Source organism: Adiantum capillus-veneris, chromosome 21 (genome assembly GCF_014529385.1).
Source record: "Adiantum capillus-veneris isolate H3 chromosome 21, ASM1452938v2, whole genome shotgun sequence".
NCBI classification, from domain to species: Eukaryota; Viridiplantae; Streptophyta; class Polypodiopsida; order Polypodiales; family Pteridaceae; genus Adiantum; species Adiantum capillus-veneris.
In genome coordinates, this window is record NC_140951.1 from 149,696,959 (window position 1) to 149,711,042 (window position 14,084).

The following is a 14,084-nucleotide window of genomic DNA, read 5'->3' on the forward strand; positions in this document are numbered from 1 at the left end:
CCTCAGTCAAGCTCTTATTGTTGGCGATAATTTTGTTTTTCCCGCACCAAATGACAATGAAGAAAAAGTGGATTTCTATATAGTGAAATGCACTGCAGCTATTCAAGAGTTTCATTCACACGCTGAAGATGACTGGGGCAATATCATTGGGCGAGGATCCTATGCTATCAAAGGGTTTTACTATCGTATGATAAATGAGCAGACCTACGAGCTTTTGGACAAAAAGCCAGAGGTGTTCATATATTCACATCTTGTTTGGGCAATCAAAATCCCCATGATACCCTATCCCAGCAACTCAAAACTATATACAATATCACTTGATGTCAGTGAGTCTATCTACAATAGTATGCCTTTTGAGCTGTAACCATCTTAAGAAATGCATAATGCATAATTTTGTGTATATCTGCCTATTACTGTAAACTGAAATGTCTCTCGGGTGAAAGCATGAATAGGTGGAAAGCTATATATGTGATATAATTAAATAGCATAGCATGACATTGGGGGTGTGGTCACTGGTGCCATATTTCAGACGTCCAAATTTATATTATAAAAAATGTTTTACTAAAAAATTCAGCCTTCACACACCCACTTTGTTTCATGAGTAGTTGGCAGTTTCAAACACCGTGCCCCCCGACCCCCTGCCTCTCTCTCTCTCTCGCATGCGTGCTCAAGGTCTACTGTGCTTAGAGCTTCTACTGTGCAAGCTTGGCTGCTTCAAGGACGATTGCAGTAACCGCCCTCTTCTCTTCGAGGTATGTCTCTCCCATTGAACATGTACACTCTCTACTGCTTGAGCACGTGCGCCCCACCTGGGATCATTTAGCTACATTAAGCTGCATTTGGAGCTGCATGAGTGCCACACCTTGCTCATTTGCAACAAGAGGCGATCTCCCGAGGTAATTTGCTAGTCCACAAGCTGCATGCAATCTTGGGGCAAATCCCATAGCACATCACCTTGAATGCCCTGCTTACAAGAGCAGGCCCATGAAGTTCTTGTTTCTTTTTAGCAGGGATGATAAGCGAGGGCACACCACGTCTCATGAGTTCATTGGATGATTTGCAGGTATATCACTTGAGCCTACATCATGGCACCTTCCTCAAAGCATCCGATTCAAGCAAGCAGCAGTCTAGTTAGGAACATTGAATCACCTCTGCATACGAAGTTTTGTCGTCTTGCCGAGGAATTTCATATGGAGCGTGGATTGCCATTGGAGGGAGTTGATCCGCGTAGCTTGACAGGAAACAATGACATCTCTGAGGAGGACTGGGAAGCTGTCTTTATATGCCCAAAGCCTGTTCCGAGTAGCCAGAAGAAAGTGAAGGCATACCATGCTCGGTCGGAGTTCTTACAAAATCTTGTGTGGAGACACTGGGATGTCTACCAGGAGGGTCCCTTCATGTATGAAGTAGGGACTCAATTTGCAAAGGCCTTTGCATTGGAAAACTACAGTGAATCTGGCAAACATCAAATTTCTTGGGCTATCTTTGCAGAGAGGGCAATGAGAGCCTCAGAAGAAAGACACAACTTGCAAAACAAGATCAAGAGGTGGGAAGAGCAGATGAGTGGTAGAGGGAGAGGTTCCAAAACCACTGCTGCCTCTACCAGATCATCATTGAAAACAGAAGGTACGTCTGCACCATTGTCAAGAGTGTCTACAGGAGGATGCCTGGTACAATTGCCAGAGGAGGATAGCAGGGCACTTGCAGAAATGAAGAATATTGCAGAGGGCAGATTGCAAGACTATAAGTCAAGACTTGAGGGTGCAAAGAAGCAGGTAGAGGATCAAGTTAGAGAATTGCATAGGGCTGAGGGTGCTCAAAGCTCAAACACTTTGTCCATAAAGTTGCAAACGGAGATTGATTGCGTGCAAGACCCTGTAGCTCGACAATGCCTGATTGATTTGATTGGACAGTTCTCGAGTACTACTGGAGAGAACGTTGCTGAATTAGAAGCCAATGTGGCTAAAGCAAAGGTGCATACCCTCCTACATGTGCTTCAATTTGTTTTGGAGTATGTGGTTCACTTCCATGTGGTTATGTGGTTAGAGTGTTATGGATTGTATGGTTATGTACTGTATGAGCATATTCTATTTCTGCTATGTGCTATATAGCACAAAATATGTGCTATATGGCCACAACATAGCCATCATCTTCATGGAGTGGGTGGTTATATGCTATGTGCTATGTGCTATATGGTCACAACATAGCCATCATCTTCATGGAGTGGGTGGTTATATGCTATGTGTGGTTATGTGCTATGTGCTTTATAGTTCAATCTAGGTGCATCATGTTCACAATAGTACCCTCATCTATTTGGAATGTGTGTGATTCTATGCTATGTGCTTTGTGTGGTTATGTGCTATGTGATACATAGCACAATGGACATGTGTAATATGTGCTATATAGTATACATGTATGCTATATGCTCACAGTATAGCCCTGAAGTGTGTGTTAAATATTGATATGTGCTACATAGCACAATCTTTTTATGTGCTATGTGCTAAATAGCACATTTTGTGTGTTATATGTTCACAATATAGCCCTGGAGTGTGTGGAATAGTGAATTGTGCTATATAGCACAATCTCTATTTTTGCTATGTGCTACATAGCACATCACTAATTGTGATATGTGCTACATAGCACAATATTTGTGCTATATGCTATATGCTATGTGCTATGTCTCATATAGCCCACTGCATATCATATACCCAACAAGCTTGTGCTATATAGCATATAGAGAAAATGTTTGGGCTATATCTGGTATTTTAAAAAGTCTCTCTGCTATGATCTACAGTGCATACTCTATGTAGCACTTATAGCACATTATACTTGGACTGTGCTATGTGCTATATAGCACAGTGCATATCATATACCACATCAAGCTTGTGTTTATAGCATATAGAGTAAGTGCTTGTCTTATATGTGGTATTGCAAATAAGGGATAAGATTCACGCTGCATATTCTTTTCAACAATCTACTTTTGTTGGGTTATTGAGACTTAAATTAGATGTGTTGTCTTCTTTGTTTCACAGGCACTACTTGCAGAAGTAGAGACCAACATAGCACAGGAATCAGAGCACTTTAAATTTTGTGTTACCATGGAGAGGACTTCACATAACGTGGGAGCCAGTTTGATGAAGCCTTTTCCTCCTGTGGATTTTAAGCAGAGCATTAGCGAGGTGGCACTTAATGGGTTCTACCATTGTGTAGGATGTGGATTCCCGTTCGATGCCAGAAGCTTGGATGTATTCTCCCTGCCTTGCACCCATGTGTACCATATGCTATGCTTCGCGCATGTATGTAGGGACTATGGCTATTGTGTTGCACTAGATTGCAACATGTCTGTTCCCCCTAGAGCTAAGCATATGATTGGTCTGAAGGTGAAGAGTGAGATGAAAGAATCAAGTGCAGGTAGTCAATGTGTCACTACTATTGCAGGCCCACTTTCCATTGGTAGTTTAAACTCTTGCATTTAATGAAATCATTTGCAGGTATAGGCATTGCAGCAGAGACCTGTATACAAGAATCATTGAGAACAAAAACAGAGAGAGTCTCTACGCAAGCCACTGGTAGGTACCAAAATCAATATTTATGTGTGTATTTTGGGATACTCCAAGTGAGACTTTGTAAATAGCTTGCTTTGTAGAACAATCATCGCATGCTTGCTCCAACAAGACGATGCATTCCACAAGGAAGAATGGCCTGATTACCCTAGGGATGCAGCCAGGCCTTGAAGCGGAGTCTACCCACGGGATGCAGCCAGCCCTTGAAGCGGAGTCTGTCGTAGGGGATGCAGTACGTGGAGTAGTTGAAGACATCTTGATGGCAAAGTCTTCTGCAGTCAAATCACCTAGGCAACAACTAACTCCAAGAAGGCTGTTGCGTTCTCCGTTGAGTGCCAAAGCATCACCAAGTGTGGACACTAGAGATGATGCATCAGATGAGGCAGTTGCAGATGCGGTGAAAGCAACACCCCCTCCAGCGGGGAAGAAGCCAACACCAAAGCGCAAGAAATCGACTCCCAAGAACTTAGGTGGAAGTCCCACAATGGATATACCTCTTGTTTCATTTAGGAAGAGAAAGAAACCAAATGCAAAGCAATGAGTGTGTTTTTTTTGTAACTTCATGCAATTAGAAGATGTCTTTAGAAGGCATGTGCAATCCATTGCACCCCTATTGTATCCATGCTCATTGATGAATCAAGTGTTGGAATTTGTTAGTGACATGTCTCTTAATTCTTTGCATCGAGTAGTTGCAAACTATTTGATTTATTTTCTGTACATGTTTAGTAATATGTTTCTACTTTCTCTTGTCGTAGATAATCAAGAAGCTGAAAAAAGAGGAACGTGCATGAGATGCACTCGCTCTTCAGGGTTTCTAGATGAGGGGTCTGTAGGTTCACTGACTCAATCTTATCCTGTGAAGAATCCAAGAAGGGGTGCTACAGCTTCCAGGGGGGTTACATGCAAAAAAAAAGTGTCTTTTGATACAGTTGAGGGGTCTGTAGGTTCACTGGCTCAGTCTTATCCTGTGAAGAATCCAAGAGGGGGTGCTACAGCTTCCATGGGGGTTACAGGCAAAACAAAAGAGTCTTTTGATACAGTTGATCCCTGCACACCTACTAGTACTGCTGAATTTGTTCCAAATGTGCCTAATGCAGTTGATGTGCAGGTTGTGCATGATGATGTTCATACAGATGTTGACCGTGCTAAACTTGAAAAGGGTACATTACCCACCCCCACCACAGTTGAATCTGGCACAGATGCCATTGATGATGCTATGGTAGTTGATGCCTGCACAGATGCCATTGTTGATGCTACGCTAGTTGAGGCCTGCACAAATGACATTGTGAATGCTATGGAAGTTGATGCTTCTGCTGCTGATGGCAATGTTAATGATGGTGGAACAGAAAGTATTGTTCATGCTGTCATAGATGCCCTTCTTGATGCAGTTGTGGCTATGGGTACAGATGCCACTATTGAATCTGGCACATATGCCATTGATGATGCTACCACAGTTGATGCCTACACAGATGCCATTGTTGATGCTACGGTAGTTGATGCCTGCACAAATGACATTGTGGATGCTATGGAAGTTGATGCTCGCACAGATGCTGCTGCTGATGGCAATGTTAATGATGGTGGAACAGAAAGTATTGTTCATGCTGTCATAGATGCCGTTCTTGATGCAGTTGTGGCTATGGGTACAGATGCCACTGTTGAATCTGGCACAGATGCCATTGATGATGCTACCACAGTTGATGCCTGCACAGATGCCATTGCTGATGCTACGGTAGTTGATGCCTGGACAAATGACATTGTGGATGCTATGGAAGTTGATGCTAGCACAGATGCTGTTGCTAATGGCAATGTTAATGATGGTGGAACAGAAAGTATTGTTCATGCTGTCATGGATGCCCTTCTTGATGCAGTTGTGCCTACGGGTACAGATGCCACTGTTGAGGATACCAGAGGCATGGGTGAGTAGGTCCTCATTGAGAGAGAAGCTGGAACACGTGAGGCAGTGGGTGCAAGTGATGTCACAACTCAAGCCCAGGTGGTCTGTCCAAGTGATGCAGCTGATGACATCGTTGATGCAGAGGAGGCAAAGGGTACAGATGCCGTTGTTGAAGATATGGGAGGCTTGGGTGAGGAGGACCTCACTAAGAGAGTACCTGGAATAGGCTTAGCAGTGGGTAACGGTGATGTCGCGGCTTCTGCCGACACAGCTGAGGCATACGACAGAGCAGTTCAATCGGGAGAGGCAATGGGAGAAGTTCTCGTGGCTGCTACGGACATGAAAGAGGCAAATACACATAATACAACTGAGGCATGTATAGAGAAAAACAATGAGGCAGGGAAAGGCAGAGAGGTGCCCACTGATAGAGCAGATCAATCGGGAGAGGCAATGGGAGAACATTTCATGGATGCTGTGGACACGAAAGAGGCAGTTGCACATGATACAACTGAGTCTTGTACAGATCCCACTGTTGGAAATACCAAAGGTAAAAGTCCAGAGGTCCCTATGGGTCGAGCGGCTGCTACAGATACAAATGAGGCAGGTACAAAGAATGCTGATAAAGAGGCCAAAAATGGACATGAATATGAGAGGCAAGAGAGGCCGTGTCTTGTGGTAATGCCGGTACAGATTGTTGCACTACCTCCTGCATCTTTTGAGGACAAGAAGACAAGGGCTAATTTATGCATCATACTGGATGTGAATGGGCTTCTCATAAGGAGGTATAAGGTCTCCTTCTACAAAGGAATAGCGAGAAGCAGTATTCTTGATTGGGCAAGATCAAGGTATCAGGTAGTCACTGCGCCAAATGCTACAGGAAAGATGCAATTTGAATATGTGGTCAGGCCCAATGCATCAATCTTTTTGCATGCACTGATGCAGAGAGCACAAGTTGCACTATGGAGCTGCATGACCCAGGACAATCTAGCACTTGCTTTGAGTGCATGCTTTCCTAGGCTGAACAAACAGCATTTCCTTGATATTATCGGTCAAGAGGGGTGTAGAGAGGCGAGCTTCAATCTAAATGAAGTTCCTGGGATCCCTCCATGTAGAGATAACGCAAAGCCCATATTTTTCAAGTGTTTGAAAGACTTTTGGAAGCACCATCCTAAGTTCAACTCTGATAATACACTGGTGGTGGATGACACACTCTACAAGTGTCTGCTCAACCCTCCCGGGACTTGTGTCTGTCCTACTTCATTTGAACCAGCAGATATTTGTCAGTCCCCAATTTACCTGGTTAGCACATTGTTCCCTTGGTTAGTCAAATGGACAATCTCACCGAGCCCTAATGCTTATGCAAAGATGAACCAGTTTGAAAATCCTTCGGACAGTGTGTCTGCTCGTGTCATCAGCCACTATAGAAGTCAACGAGAAGTATGTAAGGAAGGTTGATTGTGGTTATGGAATCATGTATAGAGCATTTTATGCACTGAATGTACTTGCGATTACTATACAAAAAATTGACCTATTCAAAGTTCTCTAAACTTAATGATTGAATGATGTAATTTTATTTTGGTGATATGATGTAATTTTATTTTGTTGATATGATGTTGTCATACTCTGATAGAGTCCTGTTACATGGCACACATAATAGCATAGACAGGACCATTGGGCTATTATTACACATAGTTATGCTATATAGCACTCATACTGCAAGAAATACTATGACATAATAGCATAGATAGGGAGATTGGCCTCTTATTACACACACTTACGCTATATGGCACACATAGTGCTCTCAATATGTAATATAGCTCTTTCACATACCACACATCATATCATAGACAGGAACATTGTGCTATGTGATACACACACTTTTACTGTATAGCACACATGTTGCTATCTTACTACTATAGAGTCCTTTTATAGCATAAACAGGGACATTGGGCTATTATTACACACACTTGTACAATATAGCACACATAATAGCTTAGGTAGAGACAATGGACTATCTTGACACATTACTTGGCTACATATCACATATAGTAGCATGTACACAACTCCATAACACCCAATGGGTAGCTATTCATAAGAGTGAGATGATTGTAAGAATGAGACATGTTTACTTGAAATTCATCAAGAAAGTGAATGGGATGCTCTTGATAATGTTTTCTTCCCAATCGTTTCCGACAAATATCTTGGCTAAATTTTTTCAAGGTGCAACATGTTCACAATAGTAACCTCATTATCTGAAATGTGTGTGATTCTATGCTATGTGCTCTGTGTGGTTGTGTGCTATGTGATACATAGCACAATGGACATGTGTAAGGAGGTACTGAATGGTGAAGGCTATATAGAACATAATATAAGCCTGTTAAATAGGTATCATGCCTATTCATAGGGCATGGCATTGTAAATGGTTTCATGTAGTTCCGGAGATAAATAATATGTCTTTGAGGTAGCATCTACCAAAGGCATGTCAAACTTGATTGCCCGAACAAGGTGAGAGTACAGGTTAGTAACTCCCCTATCATCAAGTAGAGTGTAGTGATTTGGGTCCCCCTCTTGCTGTTGATAATAACACCCTGTGACAACATAAGTGTTTTTATCATATTTGTTTTTCCACTTATCTCTTAAGATGCAATCTGTCATCCACTTTCTCTTTGTACATCTCAAAAGAAAGAACTCTACACCTTCTGCATTGCCAGCGTCTGCATTGACTGCAAAGTTATCACCTTCAATGAGTTACTCACTCAGCATATCCTGGGATCCCTCAAACATTGCATCTTCATCTTCTGGTACCAATGGCCCTTCATGCAAGCATCACAAAAACAATAAAGCCGCCTGGTCCTTAATTGAGTAGGATCATGACGACAAAATCCTGAAATGAAATGGAGTGATCGAGATCCTGGTACTCTCTCACAACCCCATAGATTAGACCTGTCCACTTCTATCTCTTTTACTAGCCAAAATTTCATGTTTATAGTAGGACCTGATTTAGTGGATTGTGCATAAGAGCTACATGCAGCATTGGACATTGTTCTCGTCAAAAATGCAACCACGTATGCAGCTTGCCTAAGAACAAATCCATTATTCTTGAGTTGTTCATGTGTAAGGGCTCTCTTTATCACAGCGCCAGCGCCATCATGCTCCCCCTTGCCATGACCAGAGCCAAAAAAATTCCATGTCATCTCTGTACCTGTTAGTTGGTAATATCTAGCAACAAAGTAAAATGGCCTTGCAGCCTTGAATTGCGAGGCTGCACCATCTGACCACACCCAGTGCTTCTTGAAATTCAGCCTTTGGTCTTTAAGCCACTGATCACAAAGAAGAAAACAATGCTGGACAAATAGCGTATCATGTTGCCTATCATCGGAGATGTAGAAATGCATATGCTTGATAATACTGTCATCTTCGTTGTCACGCATGTACGTTATGTGAACAAGGATGGTGCATTGATCTCTATGCCAATGCAAGGATTGTACTTCATTTTGCTCTTTGAACGAGTAATTTTCAGCAAAGTCTACTACATATATAATGGTATCTGAAGGAAACACCTTCAAACATTCTCTGTATTGATGTGCCTGCCATCTGTAAGTGAAATTGTGCTCGCTGAAGATTCTGATGTCGTCTTTTATCCTCCCTGTCAGCTCACTTAAAGCCACCTGTTTGAGTGACAACATCTTTCTCTTACTTAGACCATGCTTAGTTTGAACTTTAATGTCCTCAAAGACTTGCAGTGGAACTGTCTTTGTCATCTCTGCAAGTTCTCGTGGACAAAGGCTGAGCTTTTCCACACCACAGTTTGTGCATTGGCCCATCAAGCAGGTGTGTTTATGGAACATATCCCCCTCAGCCTTTGTACATACGCATGATTCCCACAACTTCTTGATCCCTGAAAACGAGTGCTCAACGGCAAGACATTCTGCATTCACCCCATCTGATTTGCAAACATTGCATTTACATGTACATGACCTCTCATGAAAACCAAAAGCAGATGAGCGCATAACATTAAATGCATCTTTGAGATACATCAGTTTGATATGATAAACACAACAGCAAGTATTTTGATCTTTCAACTTTCGCACGAACCAAGGCTTCAGCTTCTCAAAGGACCTTTGCCCAATCGTCACATGTGGGTGGCTATCTTTAAACTTCAAGAAATACTCTGTCTGCTTGAAAAAAAAAATGCATTAGAATTACATTTTGCTATATATCACACATAATAGCATAGCTACAGATGCATTGGTATAAATACACATAGCTATGCTACATAGCATAGATAATAGCATAGATAGATAACTCAGCTTTCATTACATGCTCAATTTTGTTATATAACACATAATAGCATAGATAGGGATTTTTAGCTGTTATTACACACACATCACACACGTCTGCTATATAGCACACATAGTGCTCTCATATTATAACACATTTCTTCTACATAACACACAAAAGAGCATAGACAGGGATGTTGTGCTGTTATTACACATATCACACACTGTATAGCACACATAATAGCATAGACATGGATACCGTGCTACTATTACACTAACATCTGCTATGTAGCACACATAGTGCTCTCATAATATTATAAAATCTGATAGCACACATAATACCATAGATAGGTATATTGTGCTATTGCTATATAGCAGACATGATGTTGTCATACTCTGATAGAGTCTTGCTACATGGCACAAATAATAGCATAGACAGGACCATCGGGCTATTATTACACATAGCTATGCTATATAGCACTCATACTGTAAGAAATACTATGACATAATAGCATAGATAGGGACATTGTCCTCTTATTACACACACTAACGCTATATGACACACATAGTGCTCTCAATATGTAATATAGCTCTTTCACATACCACACATCATATCATAGACAAGAACATTGTGCTATTCTTACACACACTTTTACTGTATAGCACACATGTTGCTATCTTACTACAATAGAGTCCTTTTACATGGAAGACTTATAGCATAGACAGGGACATTGGGCTACACTTGTGCAATATAGCACACATAATAGCGTAGGTAGAGACAATGGACTATCTTGACACATTACTTGGCTACATATCACATATAGTAGGATGTACACAACTCCATAACACGCAATGGGTAGCTGTTCATAAGAGTGAGATGTTTCACTTGAGAGTTATTCATTGTAAGAATGAGACATGTTTACCTGAGATTCATCAAGTAAGTGTATGGGATGCGCTTGATAATGTTTTCTGCCCAATCATTTCCGACAAATATCTTTCTTATTTGGAGACACCCTACTGTGCTCTATCCAAAATGTAATAATTGTCTGCTTCAATTCCTTCGATAAGGACCCAGCATTTCCAGACTTCCTTTTGCATAAGTCGAACCTCAGCGTACTTGACATAGGATCACTGTCAAGTCTACCCAAAGCTGAATATAAATTCCTTGGATGAACATTTAATAGCTTTGCCACTTTATGTAGAGTAACACCTCTACCTTGGATCCCATTATCATGCAGTAATCCATTCACTAGCATGCTGAATGTGCTTCGTTTTAAAAACATCTCGTCAGCTGATTTTGGAATCTTTAATTCCTGTAAGGAGACCTTGAGTGCATAAATAAGGCCATTTGCAAGAAGATACAAATCTTCACAGAATGGCAAGATTCTATCATCATTGAAAACACCTTGAAGAATTGCATTCTTATCTTCTTTCTCGTAACTATGCAACTGTCTCACAATGTGCTGAACAATATTCTGAATAGTATGTTGCTTCTTGTCTTCCTTTGTGTGTACATCGACGACCTCCCTATGACAATCTTCCGCTCCAATGTTGACGCTTGGTTGTACTTGCTTTCTTGCACGACATCGCTTTCTGTACTCACGTTTAGCCTGTGCTTCATACTTCCTCACTGCAATAATTTCATCCTCATTTAGACAAGCCTTTCTCTTGGAGTGCACCTGCGTATGAATGGTGTCTATTCCATGTGCCTCATCATAAAATCCATCGTCCACCATCCTGGAACAGTCTGCAGTAGTTTGAAATGAATGAAGTCATACAAAACTTCCTGATTGTAATAGTGAACTGAAATCCAGTTGTGCTGCATTGTTGAGTTCAAGAAGCTCCATTGCTGCTTGTGAGGAGGTATGAGCTGGAACCAAAGCAAGAGGAAGGGAGTCTCCATCATCCATATTTTGAACAGGAGAGTAGGAGAGAGAGAGAGAGAGAGAGAGATGGAGATGGGCATTGGAGGCCATCTGAGAGAGAGACACAGAGAGAGAGAGAGAGAGAGAAAGGGAGAGAGAGGGAGAGGTCCACGCGTGCTAACCGCTCCATGTCTTTCAATCCGAGTAGTGGAGTCGTGAAGTCAGTTATCTTACCTATATTCTTTTAAAAATTATTGACTTAAAAGCCCAGCTATGGTGCCATCCATAGCATCATACTTGGTGTCCATGGACACCAAGTATTTAGACACCATTCTATGCTTTCACCCTCCCTCTCCCTCTCTCTCTCTCTCTCTCTCTCTCTCTCTCTCTCTCTCTCTCTCTCTCTCTCTCTCTCTCTCTCTCTCTCTCTCTCTCTCTCTCTCTCTCTCTCTTTGTCACTTCTCAGTATCATTTCTGTATCATACCAGTCATTTCTCAGTATCATACCAGTACAGTATCATACCCATATCATACATTCCTCTCTCTCTCTCTCTCTCTCTCTCTCTCTCTCTCTCTCTCTCTCTCTCTCTCTGTGTCATTTCTAAACATCATACCAGTCATTTCTCAGTATCATACCGGTATGATACTGAGGAGTGATTGGTATGATACCGGTATTATACAAGTTCCTCTCTCTCTCTCTCTCTCTCTCTCTCTCTCTCTCTCTCTCTCTCTCTCTCTCAGTATCCTCTCTTTGTCATTTCTCAGTATCATACCAGTCACTTCTCAGTATCATACCGGTATCATCCCAGTTCCCCCCCCCCCCCCCCCCCCCCCCTCTCTCTCCTCTCTCTCTCTCTCTCTCTCTCTCTCTCTCTCTCTCTCTCTGTGTGTGTGTGTGTGTGTGTGTGTGTGTGTGTGTGTGTGTGTGTGTGTGTGTGTGTGTGTGTGTGTGTGTGTGTGTGTGTGTGTGTGTGTGTGTGTGTGTGTGTGTGTGTGTGTGTGTGTAACGTCTCAGTATCATACCGGTCACTCCACAGTATCATACCGGTATCATACCAGTCCCTCTCCCTCTCTCTGTCACTGCTAAGTATCATACCGGTCACTCCTCAGTATCATACCGGTATCATATTAGTCACTTCACAGTATCATACCGGTATCATACCAATCACTTCTCAGTATAAGACTCTCTCTCTCTCTCTCTCTCTCTCTCTCTCTCTCTCTCTCTCTCTCTCTCTCTCTCTCTCTCTCTCTCTCTCTCTCTCTCTCTCTCTCTCTCTCTCTCTCTCTCTCTCTCGTGTCACTTCTCAATATCATACCGGTCACTTCTCAGTATCATACCTGTATCATACCAGTCACTTGAAAGAATCATACCAGTATCATACATGTCACTTCTTTGTATCCAACTCTCTCTCTTTCTCTCTCTCTCTCTCTCTCTCTCTCTCTCTCTCTCTCTCTCTCTCTCTCTCTCTCTCTCTCTCTCTCTCTCTCTCTCTCTCTCTCTTCTCAGTATCATACCAGTCATGCCCAGTATACTACCATTATCAGACACTCTCTCTCACTCTCTCCTTTTATTTGCAATATACTTCAAATATAGAATACAACGTATTTCCGTGCAACTTGCTTGTAAATGTATTATACATGAATTCTCTTACATTGATTGAGCCTTTTGGCTGAGTAATTCTCCATTTACATCCATCGACAAAAGTCGCCCACTTCATAGACTTTATGAAGCTTTCTTTTTATATAAAAAAAATGTTCCTTTCTTCTTGAAAAATTCAATCCGCCATTTCCAATAAAAACGACGCACATAGGTGTCCTCAGGTTGTCCGTCTGCACAAATTACAGTCCTCTTTGTATACTCAATTCTGTCCTTAGAGTACAACCAGTGTACCAGCCAGTTTATGACAGTGGTTGACAGAAAACAGGCGCGCACTTCTTTAGACTGCTTTTCTAGCTTGGGAAAAACAAGAAATGACCCCAATGGATTAAACATTAGCTTATATCCACAATCATCAAAGATAAGTGTGTCAGGTGGTAGGTCAAGAAAATTTTCGAGATTCTTGTGGAACATCGGTTTATCTGTCGCGCCCAATTTAAAAGGGGCCCTTGTGCACTTCGCCTGACTTACCACTCTATTGAATCTTTTGTGGTGGTCAGGGAACACTGTCACTAGCGTGCGTTTGAGCTTCTCAAACTCGCAGCAGCTCCATATCCACACTTCGAACCATCTGAAACAAAAATTCAAAAACACTTCTGCATCGGGCCTTACCCAAAACTGTGCATCTCCTTCAACAACATACCGCATTTCTGGCCAGTGGGGCAATTCTTCACCATATTTTCCATCAAATTTCTTGAGCAGTAATCCATTAAGGTCCAAAATGAGAACCCTACGCTGGACGCTCAACGGAGGTGTTGGCCTTGGCCATATCATTGGGATTCTTTTAATTAGTCTATACCATAGAGGAAACACGAGCACTGCAGG